The following is a 17702-nucleotide window of genomic DNA, read 5'->3' as shown; positions in this document are numbered from 1 at the left end:
CACAAACTCTTAGAAGATTCACTCCTCTTGTACTTAAGTCGGCATCGTGCATTTTGTATTCAATTCCGATGCGAATTCTATGTTTCATCGTCAATATGAAGGTCCAAGGGATACAGTAAACCTGCACTGGTGCATCGGAATCTAATACTGGTCTCCCAGGAGCCGCTCAAACCACAAACTCTTAGAAGATGCACACTTCTAGTACGTAAAGCGGCATTGTGCCTTTCGTATTCAATTCCGATGCGATTTCTATGTTTCATCCTCAATGTGAGGGTAAAAGGGATACAGTAAAACTGCACAGGTGCATCGGAATCTAATATCGGTCTCCAAGGAGCCGCTCAAACCACAAACTCTTAGAAGATTCACTCTTCTTGTACTTAAGTCGGCATTGTGCCTTTTGTATTCAATTCCGATGCGATTTTTATGTTTCATCCTCAATGTGAGGGTCCAAGGGATACAGTAAAACTGCACTGGTGCATCGGAATCTAATACTGGTCTCCCAGGAGCCGCTCAAACCACAAACTCTTAGAAGATTCACTCTTCTTGTACTTAAGTCTGCATTGTGCCTTTTGTATTCAATTCCGATGCGATTTCTATGCTTCATCGTCAATGTGAAGGTCCAAGGGATACTGTAAACCTGCACTGGTGCATCGGAATCTAATACTGGTCTCCCAGGAGCCGCTCAAACCACAAACTCTTAGAAGATTCACTCTTCTTGTACTTAAGTCGGCATTGTGCCTTTTGTATTCAATTCCGATGCGATTTCTATGCTTCATCGTCAATGTGAAGGTCCAAGGGATACACTAAACCTGCACTGGTGCATCGGAATCTAATACTGGTCTCCAAGGAGCCGCTCAAACCACAAACTCTTAGAAGATTCACTCTTCTTGTTCTTAAGTCGGCATTGTGCATTTTGTATTCAATTCCGATGCGATTTCTATGTTTCATCCTCAATGTGAAGGTCCAAGGGACACAGTTAACCTGCACTGGTGCATCGGAATCTAATACTGGTCTCCCAGGAGCCGCTCAAACCACAAACTCTTAGAAGATTCACTCTTCTTGTTCTTAAGTCGGCATTGTGCATTTTGTATTCAATTCCGATGCGATCTCTATGTTTCATCGTCAATGTGAAGGTCCAAGGGACACAGTAAACCTGCACTGGTGCATCGTAATCTAATACTGGTCTCCCAGGAACCGCTCAAACCACAAACTCTTAGAAGATTCTCTCTTCTTGTACTTAAGTCGGCATTGTGCCTTTTGTATTCAATTCCGATGCGATGTCTATGTTTCATCGTCAATGTGAAGGTCCAAGGGATACAGTGAACCTGCACTGGTGCATCGGAATCGACTACTGGTCTCCCAGGAGCCGTTCAAACCACAAACTCATAGAAGATTCACTCTTCTTGTACTTAAGTTGGCATTGTGCCTTTTGTATTCAATTCCGATGCGATATCTATGTTTCATCGTCAATGTGAAGGTCCAAGGGATACAAAAAACCTGCACTGGTGCATCGGAATCTAATACTGGTCTCCCAGGAGCAACTCAAACCTCAAACTCTTAGAAGATTCACTCTTCTTGTACTTAAGTCGGCATTGTGCATTTTGTATTCAACTCCGATGCGATTTCTATGCTTCATCGTCAATGTGAAGGTCCAAGGGATACAGTAAACCTGCACTGGTGCATCGGAATCTAATACTGGTCTCCCAGGAGCCGCTCAAACCACAAACTCTTAGAAGATTCACTCTTCCTATACTTAAGTCGGCATTGTGCCTTTTTAGTCAATTCCGATGCGATTTCTATGTTTCATCGTCAATGTGAAGGTCCAAGGGATACAGTAAACGTGCACTGGTGCATCGGAATCTAATACTGGTCTCCCAGGAGCCGCTCAAACCACAAACTCCTAGAAGATTTACTCTTCTTGTACTTAAGTCGGCATTGTGCATTTTGTATTCAATTCCGATGCGATTTCTATGTTTCATCCTCAATGTGAGGGTCCAAGGGATACAGTAAAACTGCACTGGTGCATCGGAATCTAATACCTGTCTCCCAGGAGCCGCTCAAACCACAAACTCTTAGAAGATTCACTCTTCTTGTACTTAAGTCGGCATTGTGCCTTTTGTATTCAATTCCGATGCGATTTCTATGTTTCATCCTCAATGTAAGGGTCCAAGGGATACAGTAAAACTGCACTGGTGCATCGGAATCTAATACTGGTCTCCCAGGAGCCGCTCAAACCACAAAATCTTAGAAGATTCACTCTTCTTGTACTTAGGTCTGCATTGTGCCTTTTGTATTCAATTCCGATGCGAATTCTATCTTTCATCGTCAATATGAAGGTCCAAGGGATACAGTAAACCTGCACTGGTGCATCGGAATCTAATACTGGTCTCCCAGGAGCCGCTCAAACCACAAACTCTTAGAAGATTCACACTTCTAGTACTTAAGTCGGCATTGTGCCTTTCGTATTCAATTCAATGCGATTTTTATGTTTCATCGTCGATGTGAAGGTCCAAGGGATACAGTAAACCTGCACTGGTGCATCGGAATCTAATACTGGTCTCCCAGGAGCCGCTCAAACCTCAAACTCTTAGAAGATTCTCTCTTCCTATACTTAAGTTGGCATTGTGCCTTTTGTATTCAATTCCGATGCGATATCTATGTTTCATCGTCAATGTGAAGGTCCAAGGGATACAGTAAAACTGCACTGGTGCATCGGAATCTAATACTGGTCTCCCAGGAGCCGCTCAAACCACAAACTCTTAGAAGATTCACTCTTATTGTACTTAAGTCGGCATTGTGCATTTTGTATTCAATTCCGATGCGATTTCTATGTTTCATCGTCATGTGAAAGTCCAAGGGATACAGTAAACCTGCACTTGTGCATCGGAATCTAATACTGGTCTCCCAGGAGCCGCTCAAACCACAAACTCTTAGAAGATTCACTCTTGCTATACTTAAAACGGCATTGTGCCTTTTGTATTCAATTCCGATGCGATTTCTATGTTTCATCGTCAATGTGAAGGTCCAAGCGATACAGTAAACCTGCACTGGTGCATCGGAATCTAATACTGGTCTCCCATTAACCGCTCAAACCACAAACTCTTAGAAGATTCATTCTTCTTGTACTTAAGTCGGCATTGTGCCTTTTGTATTCAATTCCGATGCGATTTCTATGTTTCATCGTCAATGTGAAGGTCCAAGGGATCAGTAAACCATCACTGGTGCATCGGAATCTAATACTGGTCTCCCAGGAGCCGCTCAAACCACAAACTCTTAGAAGATTCACTCTTCTTGTACAAAAGTCGGCATTGTGCATTTTGTATTCAATTCCGATGCGATTTCTATGTTTCATCGTCAATGTGAAGGTCCAAGGGATACCGTAAACCTGTACTGGTGCTTCGGAATCTAATACTGGTCTCCCAGGAGCCGCTCAAACCACAAATTCTTAGAAGATTCACTCTTCCTATACTTAAGTCGGCATTGTGCCTTTTGCATTCAATTGCGCTGCGATTTCTATGTTTCATCGTCAATGTGAAGGTCCAAGGGATACAGTAAACCTGCACTGGTGCATCGGAATCTAATACTGGTCTCCCAGGAGCCGCTCAAACCACAAACTCTTAGAAGATTCACTCTTCTTGTTCTTAAGTCGGCATTGTGCATTTTGTATTCAATTCCGATGCGATCTCTATGTTTCATCGTCAATGTGAAGGTCCAAGGGACACAGTAAACCTGCACTGGTGCATCGTAATCTAATACTGGTCTCCCAGGAGCCGCTCAAACCACAAACTCTTAGAAGATTCTCTCTTCTTGTACTTAAGTCGGCATTGTGCATTTTGTATTCAATTCCGATGCGATATCTATGTTTCATCGTCAATGTGAAGGTCCAAGGGATACAGTGAACCTGCACTGGTGCATCGGAATCGACTACTGGTCTCCTAGGAGCCGTTCAAACCACAAACTCATAGAAGATTCACTCTTCTTGTACTTAAGTTGGCATTGTGCCTTTTGTATTCAATTCCTATGCGATATCTATGTTTCATCGTCAATGTGAAGGTCCAAGGGATACAATAAAACTGCACTGGTGCATCGGAATCTAATACTGGTCTCCCAGGAGCTACTCAAACCTCAAGCTCTTAGAAGATACACTCTTCTTGTACTTAAGTCGGCATTGTGCCTTTTGTATTCAACTCCTATGCGATTTCTATGCTTCATCGTCAATGTGATGGTCCAAGGGATACAGTATACGTGCACTGGTGCATCAGAATCTAATACTGGTCTCCCAGGAGCCGCTCAAACCACAAAATCTTAGAAGATTCACTCTTCCTATACTTAAGTCGGCATTGTGCCTTTTTATTCAATTCCGATGCGATTTCTATGTTTCATCGTCAATGTGAAGGTCCAAGGGATACAGTAAACCTGCACTGGTGCATCGGAATCTAATACTGGTCTCCCAGGAGCCGCTCAAACCACAAACTCCTAAAAGATTCACTCTTCTTGTACTTAAGTCGGCATTGTGCATTTTGTATTCAATTCCGATGCGATTTCTATGATTCATCCTCAATGTGAGGGTCCAAGGGATACAGTAAAACTGCACAGGTGCATCGGAATCTAATACCGGTCTCCCAGGAGCCGCTCAAACCACAAACTCTTAGAAAATTCACTCTTCTTGTACTTAAGTCGGCATTGTGCCTTTTGTATTCAATTCCGATGCGATTTCTATGTTTCATCCTCAATGTGAGGGTCCAAGGGATACAGTAAAACTGCACTGGTGCATCGGAATCTAATACTGGTCTCCCAGGAGCCGCTCAAACCACAAACTCTTAGAAGATTCACTCTTCTTGTACTTAAGTCTGCATTGTGCCTTTTGTATTCAATTCCGATGCGATTTCTATGCTTCATCGTCAATGTGAAGGTCCAAGGGATACAGTAAACCCGCACTGGTGCATCGGAATCTAATACTGGTCTCCCAGGAGCCGCTCAAACCACAAACTCTTAGAAGATTCACTCTTCTTGTATTTAAGTCGGCATTGTGCCTTTTGTATTCAATTCCGATGCGATTTCTATGCTTCATCGTCAATGTGAAGGTCCAAGGGATACACTAAACCTGCACTGGTGCATCGGAATCTAATACTGGTCTCCACGGAGCCGCTCAAACCACAAACTCTTAGAAGATTCACTCTTCCTATACTTAAGTTGGCATTGTTCCTTTTGTATTCAATTCCGATGCGATTTCTATGCTTCTTCGTAAATGTGAAGGTCCAAGGGATACAGTAAACCTGCACTGGCGCATCGGAATCTAATACTGGTCTCCCAGGAGCCGCTCAAACCAAAAACTCTTAGAAGATTCACTCTTCCTATACATATGTTGGCATTGTACCTTTTGCATTTAATTCCGATGGGATTTCTATGTTTCATCGCCAATGTGAAGGTGCGAGGCATACAGTAAACCTACACTGGTGCATCGGAATCTAATACTGGTCTCCCAGGAGCCGCGCAAACCACAAACTCTTAGAAGATTCACTCTTCTTGTACTTAAGTCGGCATTGTGCCTTTTGTATTCAATTTCGATGCGATTTCTATGCTTCTTCGTAAATGTGAAGGTCCAAGGGATACAGTAAACCTGCACTGGCGCATCGGAAGCTAATACTGGTCTCCCAGGAGCAGCTCAAACCACAAACTCTTAGAAGATTCACTCCTCTTGTACTTAAGTCGGCATCGTGCATTTTGTATTCAATTCCGATGCGAATTCTATGTTTCATCGTCAATATGAAGGTCCAAGGGATACAGTAAACCTGCACTGGTGCATCGGAATCTAATACTGGTCTCCCAGGAGCCGCTCAAACCACAAACTCTTAGAAGATTCACACTTCTAGTACTTAAGTCGGCATTGTGCCTTTCGTATTCAATTCCGATGCGATTTCTATGTTTCATCGTCGATGTGAAGGTCCAAGGGATACAGTAAACCTGCACTGGTGCATCGGAATCTAATACTGGTCTCCCAGGAGCCGCTCAAACCACAAACTCTTAGAAGATTCACTCTTCTTGTACTTAAGTCGGCATTGTGCCTTTTGTATTCAATTCCGATGCGATTTCTATGTTTCATCGTCAATGTGAAGGTCCAAGGGATACAGTAAACCTGCACTGGTGCATCGGAATCTAATACTGGTCTCCCAGGAGCCGCGCAAACCACAAACTCATAGAAGATACACTCTTCTTGTACTTAAGTCGGCATTGTGCTTTTTGTATTCGATTCCGATGCGATTTCTATGCTTCTTCGTAAATGTGAAGGTCCAAGGGATAAAGTAAACTTGCACTTGTGCATCGGAATGTAATACTGGTCTCCCAGGAGCCGCTCAAACCACAAACTCCTAGAAGATTCACTCTTCTTGTACTTAAGTCCTCATTGTGCATTTTGTATTCAATTCCGATGCGATTTCTATGTTTCATCCTCAATGTGAGGGTAAAAGGGATACAGTAAAACTGCACAGGTGCATCGGAATCTAATACCGGTCTCCCAGGAGCCGCTCAAACCACAAACTCTTAGAAGATTCACTCTTCTTGTACTTAAGTCTGCATTGTGCCTTTTGTATTCAATTCCGATGCGATTTCTATGCTTCATCGTCAATGTGAAGGTCCAAGGGATACAGTAAACCTGCACTGGTGCATCGGAATCTAATACTGGTCTCCCAGGAGCCGCTCAAACCACAAACTCTTAGAAGATTCACTCTTCTTGTACTTAAGTCGGCATTGTGCCTTTTGTATTCAATTCCGATGCGATTTCCATGCTTCATCGTCAATGTGAAGGTCCAAGGGATACACTAAACCTGCACTGGTGCATCGGAATTTAATACTGGTCTCCAAGGAGCCGCTCAAACCACAAACTCTTAGAAGATTCACTCTTCTTGTTCTTAAGTCGGCATTGTGCATTTTGTATTCAATTCCGATGCGATCTCTATGTTTCATCGTCAATGTGAAGGTCCAAGGGACACAGTAAACCTGCACTGGTGCATCGTAATCTAATACTGGTCTCCCAGGAGCCGCTCAAACCACAAACTCTTAGAAGATTCTCTCTTCTTGTACTTAAGTCGGCATTGTGCCTTTTGTATTCAATTCCGATGCGATATCTATGTTTCATCGTCAATGTGAAGGTCCAAGGGATACAGTGAACCTGCACTGGTGCATCGGAATCGACTACTGGTCTCCCAGGAGCCGTTCAAACCACAAACTCATAGAAGATTCACTCTTCTTGTACTTATGTTGGCATTGTGCCTTTTGTATTCAATTCCGATGCGATATCTATGTTTCATCGTCAATGTGAATGTCCAAGGGATACATTAAACCTGGACTGGTGCATCGGAATCTAATACTGGTCTCCCAGGAGCCGCTCAAACCACAAACTCTTAGAAGATTCACACTTCTAGTACTTAAGTCGGCATTGTGCCTTTTGTATTCAATTCCGATGCGATTTCTATGTTTCATCGTCGATGTGAAGGTCCAAGGGATACAGTAAACCTGCACTGGTGCATCGGAATGTAATACTGGTCTCCCAGGAGCCGCTCAAACCACAAACTCTTAGAAGACTCTCTTCCTATACTTAAGTCGGCATTGTGCCTTTTGTATTCAATTCCGATGCGATATCTATGTTTCACCGTCAATGTGAAGGTCCAAGGGATACAGTAAACCTGCACTGGTGCATCGGAATCCAATACTGGTCTCCCAGGAGTCGCTCAAACCACAAACTCTTAGAAGATTCACTCTTGTTGTACTTAAGTCGGCATTGTGCATTTTGTATTCAATTCCGATGCGATTTCTATGTTTCATCGTCAATGTGAAGGTCCAAGGGATACAGTAAACCTGCACTGGTTCATCGGAATCTAATACTGGTCTCCCAGGAGCCGCTCAAACCACAAACTCTTAGAAGATTCACTCTTCTTGTACTTAAGTCGGCATTGTGCCTTTTGTATTCAATTCCGATGCGATTTCTATGTTTCATCGTCAATGTGAAGGTCCAAGGGATACAGTAAACCTGCACTGGCGCATCGGAATCTAATACTGGTCTCCCAGGAGCCGCGCAAACCACAAACTCATAGAAGATACACTATTCTAGTTCTTAAGTCGGCATTGTGCTTTTTGTATTCGATTCCGATGCGATTTCTATGCTTCTTCGTAGATGTGAAGGTCCAAGGGATAAAGTAAACTTGCACTTGTGCATCGGAATCTAATACTGGTCTCCCAGGAGCCACTCAAACCACAAACTCTTAGAAGATTCACTCTTCCTATACTTATGTCGGCATTGTGCCTTTTGTATTCAATTCCGATGCAATTTCTATGATTCATCGCCATTGTGAAGGTGCGTGGCATACAGTAAACCTGCACTGGTGCATCGGAATCTAATACTGGTCTCCCAGGAGCCGCTCAAACCAAAAACTCATAGAAGATTCACTCTTCTTGTACATAAGTCGGCATTGTGCCTTTTGTCTTTAATTCCGATGCGATTTCTATGTTTTATCGTCAATGTGAAGGTCCAAGGGATACAGTAAACCTGCACTGGTGCATCGGAATCTAATACTGGTCTCCCAGGAGCCGCTCAAACCACAAACTCTTAGAAGATTCACTCTTCCTACACTTATGTTGGCATTGTGCCTTTTGTATTCAATTCCGATGCGATATCTATGTTTCATCGTCAATGTGAAGGTCCAAGGGATACAGTAAACCTGCACTGGTGCATCGGAATCTAATACTGGTCTCCCAGGAGCCGCTCAAACCACAAACTCTTAGAAGATTCACTCTTCTTGTACTTAAGTCGGCATTGTGCCTTTTGTATTCAATTCCGATGCGATTTCTATGTTTCATCGTGAATGTGAAGGTCCAAGGGATACAGTAAACCTGCACTGGTGCATCGGAATCTAATACTGGTCTCCCAGGAGCCGCTCAAACCACAAACTCTTAGAAGATACACTCTTATTGTACTTAAGTCGGCATTGTGCCTTTTGTATTCGATTCCGATGCGATTTCTATGCATCTTCGTAAATGTGAAGGTCCAAGGGATAAAGTAAACTTGCACTGGTGCATCGGTATCTAATACTGGTCTCCCAGGAGCCGCTCAAACCACAAACTCTTAGAAGATTCACTCTTCTTGTACTTAAGTCGGCATTGTGCCTTTTGTATTCAATTCCGATGCGATTACTATGTTTCATCGTCAATGTGAAGGTCAAAGGGATACAGTAAACCTGCACTGGTGCATCAGAATCTAATACTGGTCTCCCAGGAGCCGCTCAAACCACAAACTCTGAGAAGATTCACTCTTCCTATACTTAAGTCGACATTGTGCCTTTTGTATTCAATTCCGATGCGATTTCTATGTTTCATCGTCAATGTGAAGGTCCAACGGATACAGTTAACCTGCACTGGTGCATCGGAATCTAATACTGGTCTCCCAGGAGCAGCTCAAACCACAAACTCTTAGAAGATACGCTCTTCTTGTACTTAAGTCGGCATTGTGCATTTTGTATTCAATTCCGATGCGATTTCTATGTTTCATCATCAATGTGAAGGTCCAAAGGATACAGTAAACCTGCACTGGTGCATCGGAATCTAATACTGGTCTCCCAGGTGCCGCTCAAACCACAAACTCTTACAAGATTCACTCTTCTTGTACTTAAGTCGGCATTGTGCCTTTTGTATTCTATTCCGATGCGATTTTTGTGTTTCATCGTCAATGTGAAGGTCCAAGGGATACAGTAAACCTGCACTGGTCCATCGGAATCTAATACTGGTCTCCCAGGAGCCGCTCGAACCACAAACTCTTAGAAGGTTCACTCTTCTTGTACTTAATTCAGCATTGTGCCTTTTGTATTCAATACCGATGCGATTTCTATGTATCATCGTCAATGTGAAGGTCCAAGGGATACAGTAAACCTGCACTGGTGCATCGGAATCTAATACTGGTCTCCCAGGAACCGCTCAAACCACAAACTCTTAGAAGATTCACTCTTCTTGTACTTAAGTCGGCATTGTGCATTTTGTATTCAATTCCGATGCGATTTCTATGCTTCATCGTCAATGTGAAGGTCCAAGGGATACAGTAAACCTGCACTGGTGCATCGGAATCTAATACTGGTCTCCCAGGAAGCCGCTCAAACCACAAACTCTTAGAAGATTCACTCTTCTTGTACTTAAGTCGGCATTGTGCCTTTTGTATTCAACTCCGATGTGATTTCTATGTTTCATCGCCAATGTGAAGGTCCAAGGGATACAGTAAACGTGCACTGGTGCATCGGAATCTAATACTGGTCTCCCAGGAGCCGCTCAAACCACAAACTCTTAGAAGATTCACACTTCTTGTACTTAAGTCGGCATTGTGCCATTTGTATTCAATTCCGATGCGATTTCTATGTTTCATCGTCAATGTGAAGGTCCAAGGGATACAGTAAACCTGCACTGGTGCATCGGAATCTAATACTGGTCTCCCAGGAGCCGCTCAAACCACAAACTCTTAGAAGATTCACTCTTCCTATACTTATGTCGGCATTGTGCCTTTTGTATTCAATTCCGATGCGATTTCTATGATTCATCGCCATTGTGAAGGTGCGAGGGATACAGTAAACCTGCACTGGTGCATCGGAATCTAATACTGGTCTCCCAGGAGCCGCTCAAACCACAAACTCATAGAAGATTCACTCTTCTTGTACATAAGTCGGCATTGGGCCTTTTGTATTTAATTCCGATGCGATTTCTATGTTTCATCGTCAATGTGAAGGTCCAAGGGATACAGTAAACCTGCACTGGTGCATCGGAATCTAATACTGGTCTCCCAGGAGCCGCTCAAACCACAAACTCTTAGAAGATTCACTCTTCCTATACTTAAGTTGGCATTGTGCCTTTTGTATTCAATTCCGATGCGATATCTATGTTTCATCGTCAATGTGAAGGTCCAAGGGATACAGTAAACCTGCACTGGTGCATCGGAATCTAATACTGGTCTCCCAGGAGCCGCTCAAACCACAAACTCTTAGAAGATTCACTCTTCTTGTACTTAAGTCGGCATTGTGCCTTTTGTATTCAATTCCGATGCGATTTCTATGATTCATCGCCATTGTGAAGGTGCGAGGCATACAGTAAACCTGCACTGGTGCATCGGAATCTAATACTGGTCTCCCAGGAGCCGCTCAAACCACAAACTCATAGAAGATTCACTCTTCTTGTACATAAGTCGGCATTGTGCCTTTTGTATTTAATTCCGATGCGATTTCTATGTTTCATCGTCAATCTGAAGGTCCAAGGGATACAGTAAACCTGCACTGGTGCATCGGAATCTAATACTGGTCTCCCAGGAGCCGCTCAAACCACAAACTCTTAGAAGATTCACTCTTCTTGTACTTAAGTCGGCATTGTGCATTTTGTATTCAATTCCGATGCGATTTCTATGCTTCATCGTCAATGTGAAGGTCCAAGGGATACAGTAAACCTGCACTGGCGCATCGGAATCTAATACTGGTCTCCCAGGAGCCGCTCAAACCAAAAACTCTTAGAAGATTCACTCTTCCTATACATATGTTGGCATTGTACCTTTTGCATTTAATTCCGATGGGATTTCTATGTTTCATCGCCAATGTGAAGGTGCGAGGCATACAGTAAACCTACACTGGTGCATCGGAATCTAATACTGGTCTCCCAGGAGCCGCGAAAACCACAAACTCTTAGAAGATTCACTCTTCTTGTACTTAAGTCGGCATTGTGCCTTTTGTATTCAATTCCGATGCGATTTCTATGTTTCATCGTCAATGTGAAGGTCCAAGGGATACAGTAAACCTGCACTGGTCCATCGGAATCTAATACTGGTCTCCCAGGAGCCGCTCGAACCACAAACTCTTAGAAGGTTCACTCTTCTTGTACTTAAGTCGGCATTGTGCCTTTTCTATTCAATTCCGATGCGATTTCTATATTTCTTCGTCAATGTGAAGGTCCAAGGGATACAGTAAACCTGCACTGGTGCATCGGAATCTAATACTGGTCTCCCAGGAGCCGCTCAAACCACAAACTCTTAGAAGATTCACTCTTCTTGTACTTAAGTCGGCATTGTGCATTTTGTATTCAATTCCGATGCGATTTCTATGCTTCATCGTCAATGTGAAGGTCCAAGGGATACAGTAAACCTGCACTGGTGCATCGGAATCTAATACTGGTCTCCCAGGAGTCGCTCAAACCACAAACTCTTAGAAGATTCACACTACTCGTACTTAACTCGGCATTGTGCCATTTGTATTCAATTCCGATGCGATTTCTATGTTTCATCGTGAATGTGAAGGTCCAAGGGATACAGTAAACCTGCACTGGTGCATCGAAATCTAATACTGGTCTACCATTAACCGCTCAAACCACAAACTCTTAGAAGATACACTCTTCTTGTACTTAAGTCGGCATTGTGCCTTTTGTACTCGATTCCGATGCGATTTCTATGCTTCTTCGTAAATGTGAAGGTCCAAGGGATAAAGTAAACTTGCACTGGTGCATCGGTATCTAATACTGGTCTCCCAGGAGCCGCTCAAACCACAAACTCTTAGAAGATTCACTCTTCTTGCACTTAAGTCGGCATTGTGCCTTTTGTATTCAATTCCGATGCGATTTCTATGTTTCATCGTCAATGTGAAGGTCAAAGGGATACAGTAAACCTACACTGGTGCATCAGAATCTAATACTGGTCTCCCAGGAGCCGCTCAAACCACAAACTCTGAGAAGATTCATTCTTCCTATACTTAAGTCGACATTGTGCCTTTTGTATTCAATTCCGATGCGATTTCTATGTTTCATCGTCAATGTGAAGGTCCAAGGGATACAGTTAACCTGCACTGGTGCATCGGAATCTAATACTGGTCTCCCAGGAGCCGCTCAAACCACAAACTCTTAGAAGATACACTCTTCTTGTACTTAAGTCGGCATTGTGCATTTTGTATTCAATTCCGATGCGATTTCTATGTTTCATCATCAATGTGAAGGTCCAAAGGATACAGTAAACCTGCACTGGTGCATCGGAATCTAATACTGGTCTCCCAGGTGCCGCTCAAACCACAAACTCTTACAAGATTCACTCTTCTTGTACTTAAGTCGGCATTGTGCCTTTTGTATTCTATTCCGATGCGATTTTTGTGTTTCATCGTCAATGTGAAGGTCCAAGGGATACAGTAAACCTGCACTGGTCCATCGGAATCTAATACTGGTCTCCCAGGAGCCGCTCGAACCACAAACTCTTAGAAGGTTCACTCTTCTTGTACTTAATTCAGCATTGTGCCTTTTGTATTCAATACCGATGCGATTTCTATGTATCATCGTCAATGTGAAGGTCCAAGGGATACAGTAAACCTGCACTGGTGCATCGGAATCTAATACTGGTCTCCCAGGAACCGCTCAAACCACAAACTCTTAGAAGATTCACTCTTCTTGTACTTAAGTCGGCATTGTGCATTTTGTATTCAATTCCGATGCGATTTCTATGCTTCATCGTCAATGTGAAGGTCCAAGGGATACAGTAAACCTGCACTGGTGCATCGGAATCTAATACTGGTCTCCCAGGAAGCCGCTCAAACCACAAACTCTTAGAAGATTCACTCTTCTTGTACTTAAGTCGGCATTGTGCCTTTTGTATTCAACTCCGATGTGATTTCTATGTTTCATCGCCAATGTGAAGGTCCAAGGGATACAGTAAACGTGCACTGGTGCATCGGAATCTAATACTGGTCTCCCAGGAGCCGCTCAAACCACAAACTCTTAGAAGATTCACACTTCTTGTACTTAAGTCGGCATTGTGCCATTTGTATTCAATTCCGATGCGATTTCTATGTTTCATCGTCAATGTGAAGGTCCAAGGGATACAGTAAACCTGCACTGGTGCATCGGAATCTAATACTGGTCTCCCAGGAGCCGCTCAAACCACAAACTCTTAGAAGATTCACTCTTCCTATACTTATGTCGGCATTGTGCCTTTTGTATTCAATTCCGATGCGATTTCTATGATTCATCGCCATTGTGAAGGTGCGAGGGATACAGTAAACCTGCACTGGTGCATCGGAATCTAATACTGGTCTCCCAGGAGCCGCTCAAACCACAAACTCATAGAAGATTCACTCTTCTTGTACATAAGTCGGCATTGGGCCTTTTGTATTTAATTCCGATGCGATTTCTATGTTTCATCGTCAATGTGAAGGTCCAAGGGATACAGTAAACCTGCACTGGTGCATCGGAATCTAATACTGGTCTCCCAGGAGCCGCTCAAACCACAAACTCTTAGAAGATTCACTCTTCCTATACTTAAGTTGGCATTGTGCCTTTTGTATTCAATTCCGATGCGATATCTATGTTTCATCGTCAATGTGAAGGTCCAAGGGATACAGTAAACCTGCACTGGTGCATCGGAATCTAATACTGGTCTCCCAGGAGCCGCTCAAACCACAAACTCTTAGAAGATTCACTCTTCTTGTACTTAAGTCGGCATTGTGCCTTTTGTATTCAATTCCGATGCGATTTCTATGATTCATCGCCATTGTGAAGGTGCGAGGCATACAGTAAACCTGCACTGGTGCATCGGAATCTAATACTGGTCTCCCAGGAGCCGCTCAAACCACAAACTCATAGAAGATTCACTCTTCTTGTACATAAGTCGGCATTGTGCCTTTTGTATTTAATTCCGATGCGATTTCTATGTTTCATCGTCAATCTGAAGGTCCAAGGGATACAGTAAACCTGCACTGGTGCATCGGAATCTAATACTGGTCTCCCAGGAGCCGCTCAAACCACAAACTCTTAGAAGATTCACTCTTCTTGTACTTAAGTCGGCATTGTGCATTTTGTATTCAATTCCGATGCGATTTCTATGCTTCATCGTCAATGTGAAGGTCCAAGGGATACAGTAAACCTGCACTGGCGCATCGGAATCTAATACTGGTCTCCCAGGAGCCGCTCAAACCAAAAACTCTTAGAAGATTCACTCTTCCTATACATATGTTGGCATTGTACCTTTTGCATTTAATTCCGATGGGATTTCTATGTTTCATCGCCAATGTGAAGGTGCGAGGCATACAGTAAACCTACACTGGTGCATCGGAATCTAATACTGGTCTCCCAGGAGCCGCGAAAACCACAAACTCTTAGAAGATTCACTCTTCTTGTACTTAAGTCGGCATTGTGCCTTTTGTATTCAATTCCGATGCGATTTCTATGCTTCTTCGTAAATGTGAAGGTCCAAGGGATACAGTAAACCTGCACTGGCGCATCGGAAGCTAATACTGGTCTCCCAGGAGCCGCTCAAACCACAAACTCTTTGAAGATTCACTCCTCTTGTACTTAAGTCGGCATCGTTCATTTTGTATTCAATTCCGATGCGAATTCTATGTTTCATCGTCAATATGAAGGTCCAAGGGATACAGTAAACCTGCACTGGTGCATCGGAATCTAATACTGGTCTCCCAGGAGCCGCTCAAACCACAAACTCTTAGAAGATTCACACTTCTAGTACTTAAGTCGGCATTGTGCCTTTCGTATTCAATTCCGATGCGATTTCTATGTTTCATCGTCGATGTGAAGGTCCAAGGGATACAGTAAACCTGCACTGGTGCATCGGAATCTAATACTGGTCTCCCAGGAGCCGCTCAAACCACAAACTCTTAGAAGATTCACTCTTCTTGTACTTAAGTCGGCATTGTGCCTTTTGTATTCAATTCCGATGCGATTTCTATGTTTCATCGTCAATGTGAAGGTCCAAGGGATACAGTAAACCGGCACTGGTGCATCGGAATCTAATACTGGTCTCCCAGGAGCCGCGCAAACCACAAACTCATAGAAGATACACTCTTCTTGTACTTAAGTCGGCATTGTGCTTTTTGTATTCGATTCCGATGCGATTTCTATGCTTCTTCGTAAATGTGAAGGTCCAAGGGATAAAGTAAACTTGCACTTGTGCATCGGAATGTAATACTGGTCTCCCAGGAGCCGCTCAAACCACAAACTCCTAGAAGATTCACTCTTCTTGTACTTAAGTCCTCATTGTGCATTTTGTATTCAATTCCGATGCGATTTCTATGTTTCATCCTCAATGTGAGGGTAAAAGGGATACAGTAAAACTGCACAGGTGCATCGGAATCTAATACCGGTCTCCCAGGAGCCGCTCAAACCACAAACTCTTAGAAGATTCACTCTTCTTGTACTTAAGTCTGCATTGTGCCTTTTGTATTCAATTCCGATGCGATTTCTATGCTTCATCGTCAATGTGAAGGTCCAAGGGATACAGTAAACCTGCACTGGTGCATCGGAATCTAATACTGGTCTCCCAGGAGCCGCTCAAACCACAAACTCTTAGAAGATTCACTCTTCTTGTACTTAAGTCGGCATTGTGCGTTTTGTATTCAATTCCGATGCGATTTCCATGCTTCATCGTCAATGTGAAGGTCCAAGGGATACAGTAAACCTGCACTGGTGCATCGGAATCTAATACTGGTCTCCCAGGAGCCGCTCAAACCACAAACTCTTAGAAGATTCACTCTTCTTGTACTTAAGTCGGCATTGTGCCTTTTGTATTCAATTCCGATGCGATTTCTATGTTTCATCGTCAATGTGAAGGTCCAAGGGATACAGTAAACCTGCACTGGCGCATCGGAGTCTAATACTGGTCTCCCAGGAGCCGCGCAAACCACAAACTCATAGAAGATACACTCTTCTAGTTCTTAAGTCGGCATTGTGCTTTTTGTATTCGATTCCGATGCGATTTCTATGCTTCTTCGTAGATGTGAAGGTCCAAGGGATAAAGTAAACTTGCACTTGTGCATCGGAATCTAATACTGGTCTCCCAGGAGCCGCTCAAACCACAAACTCTTAGAAGATTCACTCTTCCTATACTTATGTCGGCATTGTGCCTTTTGTATTCAATTCCGACGCAATTTCTATGATTCATCGCCATTGTGAAGGTGCGTGGCATACAGTAAACCTGCACTGGTGCATCGGAATCTAATACTGGTCTCCCAGGAGCCGCTCAAACCAAAAACTCATAGAAGATTCACTCTTCTTGTACATAAGTCGGCATTGTGCCTTTTGTCTTTAATTCCGATGCGATTTCTATGTTTTATCGTCAATGTGAAGGTCCAAGGGATACAGTAAACCTGCACTGGTGCATCGGAATCTAATACTGGTCTCCCAGGAGCCGCTCAAACCACAAACTCTTAGAAGATTCACTCTTCTTGTACTTAAGTCGGCATTGTGCCTTTTGTATTCAATTCCGATGCGATTTATATGTTTCATCGTGAATGTGAAGGTCCAAGGGATACAGTAAACCTGCACTGGTGCATCGGAATCTAATACTGGTCTCCCATTAACCGCTCAAACCACAAACTCTTATAAGATACACTCTTCTTGTACTTAAGTCGGCATTGTGCCTTTTGTATTCTATTCCGATGCGATTTTTGTGTTTCATCGTCAATGTGAAGGTCCAAGGGATACAGTAAACCTGCACTGGTCCATCGGAATCTAATACTGGTCTCCCAGGGGCCGCTCGAACCACAAACTCTTAGAAGGTTCACTCTTCTTGTACTTAATTCGGCATTGTGCCTTTTGTATTCAATACCGATGCGATTTCTATGTTTCATCGTCAATGTGAAGGTCCAAGGGATACAGTAAACCTGCACTGGTGCATCGGAATCCAATACTGGTCTCCCAGGAGC

This window comes from Schistocerca nitens, chromosome 9 (assembly GCF_023898315.1).
Source record: "Schistocerca nitens isolate TAMUIC-IGC-003100 chromosome 9, iqSchNite1.1, whole genome shotgun sequence".
In the NCBI taxonomy this organism is placed as follows: Eukaryota; Metazoa; Arthropoda; class Insecta; order Orthoptera; family Acrididae; genus Schistocerca; species Schistocerca nitens.
Note: the sequence above shows the minus strand (reverse complement) of the source record.